General features: G+C 44.4%; 1 pseudogene across 1 annotated transcript; it reads right to left on the minus strand.

Annotated features, from left to right (window-relative positions):
• Positions 1-4278: 4278 nt before the first annotated feature.
• Positions 4279-5554, minus strand: LOC110320472 (annotated as a pseudogene). The gene has a single exon (XR_002380458.2). The product of XR_002380458.2 is annotated as a 60S ribosomal protein L3 pseudogene (transcript).
• Between the last annotated feature and the right edge of the window lie 2719 nt (positions 5555-8273).

Here is an 8273-nt window from a genome sequence, read left to right on the forward strand (position 1 = left end):
GGTAATTTTAAATAACATACAAAGGAATAGCAAGTTGGCACACTAGATAAAGGCACTTGCTGCCAAGCTTCCCAATTCCCAGAACCCACACAGTAGAAGGAGAAAATCATCTTGGACAAGTTGTCCTTGGGCATGCTTTGCCAAGCCTGATGATTTGAGTTCCATCTCCGGTACCCACAGGTTGGAAGGAGCAAAGCAACTCTAGCAAGCTGCCCTCTGAGCTCCACACACTCGCGTGGCAGGTATCCCATTCCACCCACCTATGCATCCATGCAAATAAAAGAATAAATGATACGCATAAAGACTCTGAAGTGGCTAAGAAATCCTCATGAAACAGAGAAGACTGTCATAGTCAGCCTCAGCTGTCATCTTGGCTCAAATCTAGACATACTTGGGAAGAGGGAACCTCAGTTGAAGAATTGCTCCATCTGATGGTCCTACAGGCATATCTGTAGAACATAGAACATTTTTTATATTACTGATAAAGGATATAGGAGGTCGCAGCCAACTGCAGTTCCATCCACAGTCACGTGGGCCTGGGTTGTTTAAGAAAGTAGATGAAGCCAGGGGGAGCAAGCCAATAAACCATATTTCTCCATGGCGTCTGCTTCAGCCCCTGCCTCAGGCTCACACGATGGCTTCCCTTGATGTACAGTAAAGTATAGGATGAAATAAACCCTTTCCTTGCCAAGCTGCTTTTAGTCTGTGTTCTACCACAGCAATGGGATGGAAAACCTACCGCACTGGTTACAAATTCGTGTGCTATTTCTGTCGTTGTGTTGGTTTTACTCTCCCAGAGTTTTGATTTAAAGAGACCCGACTTGTGAAGGACCGGAGGCAGCTTATACACATTTGCTTATAAAAGACAATGTTTCGACACAGTGCCTAGTGTTTCACAAGGGCTGGATAAATACTAGCGCTGGTCCACTCTTTTTAATGTTGCCTGTTTGGAAAGACAGTTCAGCATGGTGGAGTGGGAGGAGGGGAGCCTAGGGAGCAGATGTCAAGGTCAAGTAAATCATTCAGTAGGCTACTAGAAAGCCTAGGCAGATCCCGTTAAAGTGAACGCTAACAAGATATAAAAGCAAACTGCATACAGTGGGCAAAGACAGGTCAGAAGTGGCTCTGAGGAGACTGGGTGAATTGAAAATGATACAGAAAAGACATTTTAAGATGTGAATTAGTTTCGGGAGCTAGCTAAGACCTTCGGTAATAATTGAGAATTTAATTATTCAAAGCCAGCATGGACTACACAAGTCCGTGTCTCAAAGAAATGGAAGGAAGGAAAGAGGGAAGGAAGAGAGGGAGAGGGGAGGGAAGGAGGAGGGAGGAAGGGGAAGGAAGGGAGGGAGGGAGAGAGGGAGAGAGGGAAGAAGGGGAGAGGAGAGGGAAGAAGGTAGGGAAGGAGGAGGGAGGGAAACGTTATGAATCCTAGGAAGCTGGCCATTGTCATCTCTGTCCATGACCTAAATCCTGTGGGTATTACGTAAATCCATTGGAATGGAGGAACTGACTCCTGGCTTCTACCAACCTGAAAGATAAGAGCTCTTGCTCAGAAGGCTCCAAGTGCCTTTTCTTAGACACATGACTGTGTCCATACTTACATTTTTAACTCAAAAACAAAAACCACTGAAGGGCCCTGGCTTGTCAAACACAGGCCACAGCACAGCAAACATGCTTTCCCCTTCTCCTCCGTGATAAACCATTAGGTTACACTGCTAAAACTAGCCCCCAAGGTCTATGCCCTTATTTGGCCACTGGTTTATTCCTGAAATCACCAAGGTCCAACAGTTCAACCATCAAGGCCCAGGAACCAAATTTTGACTAATCTAATTAAAATACCCAAGCAGAGCTCACCAACTCATCCTAGCTCATTCTAACACAGACCTCTCCTTTTTCCCTCTTAAAGATTAACACTTGCCGACGTTTCTGCCTGATTCCAAACCAGCCATCTTGTCTCTTTGCCTTGCTTAATGAAGAATCCTTTGCCAATTGATTTGCACTTGGAAATTGGTGTCTGGGTATGGTAGGTGTGTAGTCTGGGCTCCAGGGGGGGAGCACCCCAGAGTATGTGGGTTCCTTCAACTACAATTTACAATCATTCTATTTTCCATCCAAAATGCCTGAAAGAAAAATCAAGCATATACTAGACATCCAGTGTTTGTTCACTTGGCTTCCCTTGTTAGAGTGAATCTGTTACCTCTCTCACCAGAGAAGAAGATGACAGACAAGATAGCCATGTTTTGAAAACAACCTCGGGATTGAAGATTATAATAGGTTCACTGTTATTGTAATTATTATTGCTATTTCTCTTCCTACCTCTTAGGCACTAGTCTATTCCAAGACCCACGGGTAGAGACCACTGTCTTTTAAGGACTCACAAGGAAAGCAGCCTGCCTTTCAGCACACTACCAAGAATTAATTACCTACTTTGGGGGAATGAGCAGATCAGTCTTCTATCTTGAATGGGAAAACCAGGCCCTCGGGACTCAGAGGGCTTCAAAGCTGAGCCTGCTAAGCTGCATCAATTTAAGGAGGATTTAAATGCTTTCCCTGCTTTTCTCTCTGTCAGTAGTGAATTACACTGAGATGAGGACGGGAGCTCTGGCAGGAAGCGGCAGTATCCTGGTAAGGTGAGCCCGCATGGTCTATCCTTGGCACCTGGGGGTTTAAGGAGTCTGGGCTGCGCCTCTGCTGTTGGTGCACCTCGATGTACTGCTAAAGGCTGGGGTTGCAGACTAGCAAGAAGCCTTGCAGTTAAAAACAGAGTTTCTCTTAATTTCTGGGGGAATTAGGGAAGTGCAGCAGCTGCTGCGGCTGGAACTGACTTCTCTCAGTGCGCTGCTGGGCTGGTGCTGTGTCTCCTGCTTTATTAAAACTCCAAGTCCTTAAGCGCTCTGAAAAGTAACAAACCAAACCCACAGCCTGAAGAACTTGTCAGTATCCCTCTGCGCTGTCCTTAGGACTCAGGACAGCCGCCCATTTAGAGGGTGCTGGGAGGGTAAGGTGGGGTTCCTTTCTTTTTCTAATGAAATTACAAGGTCACCAGCTGTAACGCCAGAGAAAGCTTCCCCAACAGCATCAGAGCCAAGTTGGTGTAGTCTCCGGAGCTTCACTGTGCCGAAGATCACAGCTTCTGTGGAGCCGCTGGAGCCCATCGCCAAGCCCACTAGCCTTGACATCCAACGAACGTCCTGTGCAGGCTTGTGGTGTCTTCCCAGCAATGGTGTTCAGGAGTCAACGTCGCTCTTCATAGGGTCCACAGTACACTAGGCACACACACACACACACACACACACACACACACACACACACTGAAATACATTTGTGTCAGTCTTGTAAGCGTCTTGTGGAAAGCTTATTTATATCACTCTGGGATTTTGGTTAATATTTTTCGTTAGTACGCTAGGCAATGTGTTTCCTTGTGCCTTTTCCATTCCTATCTATTGTTCTCTTCACTCCGGCTTCTGTGCCTCTCTGAGTCCTCTCCTCTCCTCCATTACAGTTTCCTTCCTCCCCTCCCTGCCCCCTTCTTTTGCCTCTTCCTCTCCTGATCCCGTTTCTGTGTTATCATATCACATATATATGCATATGTACATTTTGTATATCATGTATATACAAATTCATTTTATGTGTATTTGTGTGTGTGTGTGCGTGTGTGTGTGTGTGTGTGTGTGTGTGTGTGTCCCAGTACATGGTACTCACTTTCAGGAGTCAGTCAGGAGTCAGGGCTGTCCCTCCACCATATGTGACCCCAGGATCAAATTCTGTCACCCTTCCCCTCCAAACTATCTTGTAGGCCCATTGTATATATAAATTTAAATCTATAGTCATGTTTGAGAAAACATGTAATATTTATATTCTGAGTGTGACTTATTTCTGTTAAATATGATCTCCAACCTCATGTTTCCTGAAAATGTCATGATTTCATTCTTTACAGTTGAATACAATTCACCTGTGTATGTATGATATTTTCTTTATCCATTCATTTGTTGATAGACATCTAGGCTAATTCCATATCTTAGTCATTATGAATAGCATAGCTTTTCGTGGATTTGCAAGGGTCTCCATGATATGCTGACTTAGAATTATACATCACTCTATCACTCTTGTGCTAAAGGGAGTTATTGATCATATAGCAACAAAGAGATGCATATTCTAAAAGTACACATTTCTTTAAAATATGTTTTTGTTATACCATTTATTTTTTGAGATTGTAATACAGTTATACCATTTCCCCTTTCTCTATTTTCCTTCCAAACCCTCTCTCTCTCTTTTTTTTTTTTTTACTAGAAACATTTTATTGATGAGACCCTACCAGCTGCGCAAAATGATCCTGGAATCAGGCACCTTCCTCCTTGGCAATGCCATCTTTCTTGAGTGGTCCCATGAATGCTTTCTTCTCCTCCATGGTCTGGAAACGACCATGGCCAAATTTGGAGGTGGTGTCAATGAACTTCAGTTCAATCTTCTCCAGGGCCCAACATTTGGTCTGGACCAGCAAGGACTTACAGAGAGTAAGCACTCGCTTCTTGGTCCCCACCACACAGCCTTTGAGCGTGATGAAGTCACTGGTCACCTCACCAAAATGGACAAAGCCCCCCAGTGGGTTGATGCTCTTATCAGACAGTCATAGTCAGTAGATGCATTGCTCTTGATCAGTTGACCATCCTTGATGAGGTAGCCTTGACTTATCTTGTAAATGTTCTTGTGAATCTCTGTTTGGTGATGGTAGCCTTTCTGCCCAGCTCGAGCCACACCGGCAGGGTGCCAGGCCCCAATACAGACAACATTGCGCAGACCTTGATGGTCTTTTGGGGCAGTTTCTTCGTATGCCAATTACTGGTCACCCCTTTGTACCCTTTACCTTTTGTCATGCCGATGACATCAATCATCGCATCCTGCCCCAACACCTGGTTCACAGGAACCTGCTGCTCCAGCCTCTCTCTGGTCCAGTCAAGCTTCTCAGCCACAGTGCCCCCATTCACCTGGATCTCCATCGAGTGCGCCCATTCAGGTGCGCCTTCTGGCACAGAGGAAGCAGACGCACCTGAATGGGGACAATTATGCGGATGACCTGACAGTACCTCCTCATTCTGTTGAAGTCCTTCTCCGGCTGCTTCTTGCCTGTGCCATCCTGCCATTTCTTACAGTACTTGGTGAAAGCCTTCTTCTTAGATTTGTGCCAGTTCGTATAGAACCGCCTTTTACACTCATCGCTGATAAGCTCAGCAAATAGTCTTGAAAGTCCGGAGGCCTTGTGGGGTTTCAACATATCCCACAATGCCCACAGCCACCATTGGTGAGGTTTCCACAATGGTCACAGCCTCCACGACTTCTTTCTTGTTCACCTTAGATCCTGGACTGTCAACTTCCTGGACGATGTGGGTCATGCCAGCCTTGTCGTCTAGAAAGGCTGTGGGGTGAACAGGCTTGGAAGCATCATCCTTAGGGAAGCTTGTCACTTTCCCACTATGCCGGCCACTGCACTTGTGAGGCAAGAAGCCCAAGGACCCATGCCTGGGAGCTGAGAATTTCCTGTGAGACATCTTGCCGCCACACGCCACCGATAGAGCAAACCCTCTCATATTTTAAAGAAGCCATAAGGAATCACACAATTAATTAACTACCAAAAAACAGACTACAAAACATATGTCTATATATTAATATAATTTAAATTAAATTTTCTTAGCTGGCCTGTTATTGGTCCCTCCAGTAGCCAAAGATCATCTAAACCAATCCCAAGAAAACCTCTCTTGAGTTGTTGGTCAGGGTTGTCCAAGAGACTCTCAAACATTAGCTATCGCTATTGTTCTTGCCTGACCCTGGGAGGTGGAAGTTAAATCTCTCTTGCTGAAGACATCAGGCACTTTAGAGGAACTGACCTCACTGGGAACTAACTTCCACGATACCAGAAGACAGTATGCAAGCTTCCAAAGAAGGAACACAACTAACAGTCTTACCCATGCACAGCACCTACGGGGACATCAGTGATCGGCACGTAGTGATGACCCGAAGGTTGCAGTAAAGGCACACACACCTTGGTGGTATCCAGTAGCTCTCTAAAATATGTTTTGAATTGAAATGGAATTATGTCACTTTTGCACTCCAGCCTCTCTCCTAGAACTCTCCCTCCAACCCTTCCCATGTTGCCAGCACTCAGGTTGATGGCCTCTTTTTCTTCTGATGGTGTGGTTACATGCATACATATGTGTGCATGTGTATGCAAAATATACAAATGCCACCTGCCGAGTCCATTTTTGGTGTGTGTGTGTGTGTGTGTGTGTGTGTGTGTGTGTGTATGCGTGTGGTTTCAGGGCTGACCACTCTGACAACCCATAAGGAGACTCTTCCTGGGAGAGTCTAACTCTCCTTCTCCCTGTAGTCATTAGTTGTCTATAATTCTTACGGGTGGAACCCCACAAAAATCTCCCCCTGCTATGTTAATACAACCATTGATATTGCCACTATTCTAACTTTATTTATACAGTAATTTCTAGAATAGACTTTCACAGTCCATTCCTTGGTACTCTGAGTTTTGTGATCTTCCCACCCATCCCCCACTCCCCTATCCATGTTCCATAATGCGTAGATGCAAGAGCTATAATATAGATGCATCATTGGGGAATGGGAAACCTATGATCCATTGATCTCTGCGTTGTGCCCACTTGCAATTGTTAGTAACGGTCCCTTTTGCTTCTTTGGGGATGTGTAGTAACTACACTTATCTGTGAGAATAAGGAGAATATTTAGAATATGGTAAGAACTTGCTGGTCTAGTCCTGGGAGACTGGCTGGGTTTTCAACAGCAGGCATAGTTTTCTTCCTGTATGGACTTTAAGTCCAATTAGAAAGCAGTTGATTCCCACCAGCATGTGAGAGCAACTTATGGTTCCTTGAGATCCTATTCACACAAGCCAGGAAACAGAAACAACATAATGTCCTTCGACTGACAAATGAATAAGGAAAACGCATTACATCCACACAATGGAATACTATTCAGCTGTAAAGAAAAATAAAATCATGGAACATTCAGGATACAAAAGGTCCAGGGGCAGACCTGGAAAGATTCTATTGTGTAAGGTAATCCAGACCCAGAAAGACAAATGCCACATGTACTCTCTCATCTGTGCTTTCTAGCTCCAAATCCTCTATGTGAGTATATAACAGGGAGGTTATGAGACCCCCACACAGCCGGGGTTCCCCGTCAGGCCCCCCCGATTAGGCACAAACTACACCCAAATACCTGTTCTTAAAGTGAGATCCTTTATTAATCGGGGAAGAAAAGTTCTAGTGGCTGTTTTCTGACTCGGCCAGAAAAACAGCAGCCAATGACCTTGAAGGTGTAATTTTTAAGAAGTTTGAATGGTCTAGGATGCATTGATATATTTTGATTGGGCATGTTAATTAGATGAATCAAAGGGGGCTTTTGATTGCTGGACTTCAACACTTGAATAGCTGGGCCTTGGTGGTCAGCTTCAGGAGGAGGAAGGAGCCTAACAAGGGAATAGACCTTAGTGGCAAGCTTCAGGAATATAACTTAATGGTTTTTAGCAAGTCAGTGGGAACAGGAAAGAAGGGTCTCAAGGAACCATAAGTTGCTCTCACATGCTGGTGGGAATCAATTGAATATGAAACAATGGAAGTGATATTATTATTTTCTAGTACTTAAGTCATGTCAACAAAGTAATTAATAAGATTTTCCAAATACATACTAAATAGTTTTTACTGTAATATTTTTTTTACTTTAGTCATATGGATTATTTTGCTTGGATGTATGTCTGTGTGCCACATCCACGCCCATATGCTCAGAGGCCAGGAATCATTGGAACTACTAGAGTATAGGCATTAATTTAAGGATGATAGCCTTATCTGTTCCTGTTCCAGCTCCCAAGTAATTGACACAAAGACCTGTTAAGTTTATTAACAAGATTTAAGTGATATTACTAGGCAGATATTCATCTACTGTAACCTTCTAAGCTATTTCCCAGCCAAGTGGTTCTTTACCTTCAGTCTGAGTTTTTCCATGGCTTGCTTTGCTCCATGTGTGTCCTTGTGGTAAATCCTTTGGCAACCTGCTGATCACAACTCCTCCTGGACCTTCTGCCTTATGGCCTCTCTTCTCTCTCTTCTTCTCCTCATGTTCCCACTTCCCCTCCCCCTCCCCCTCCCCCTCCCCTTTTCTTCTTCTTCTTCTTTTCTTCTTCTTCTTCTTCTTCTTCTTCTTCTTCTTCTTCTTCTTCTTCTTCTTCTTCTTCTTCTTCTTCTTCTTCT

Source organism: Mus pahari, chromosome 4 (genome assembly GCF_900095145.1).
Source record: "Mus pahari chromosome 4, PAHARI_EIJ_v1.1, whole genome shotgun sequence".
In the NCBI taxonomy this organism is placed as follows: domain Eukaryota; kingdom Metazoa; phylum Chordata; class Mammalia; order Rodentia; family Muridae; genus Mus; species Mus pahari.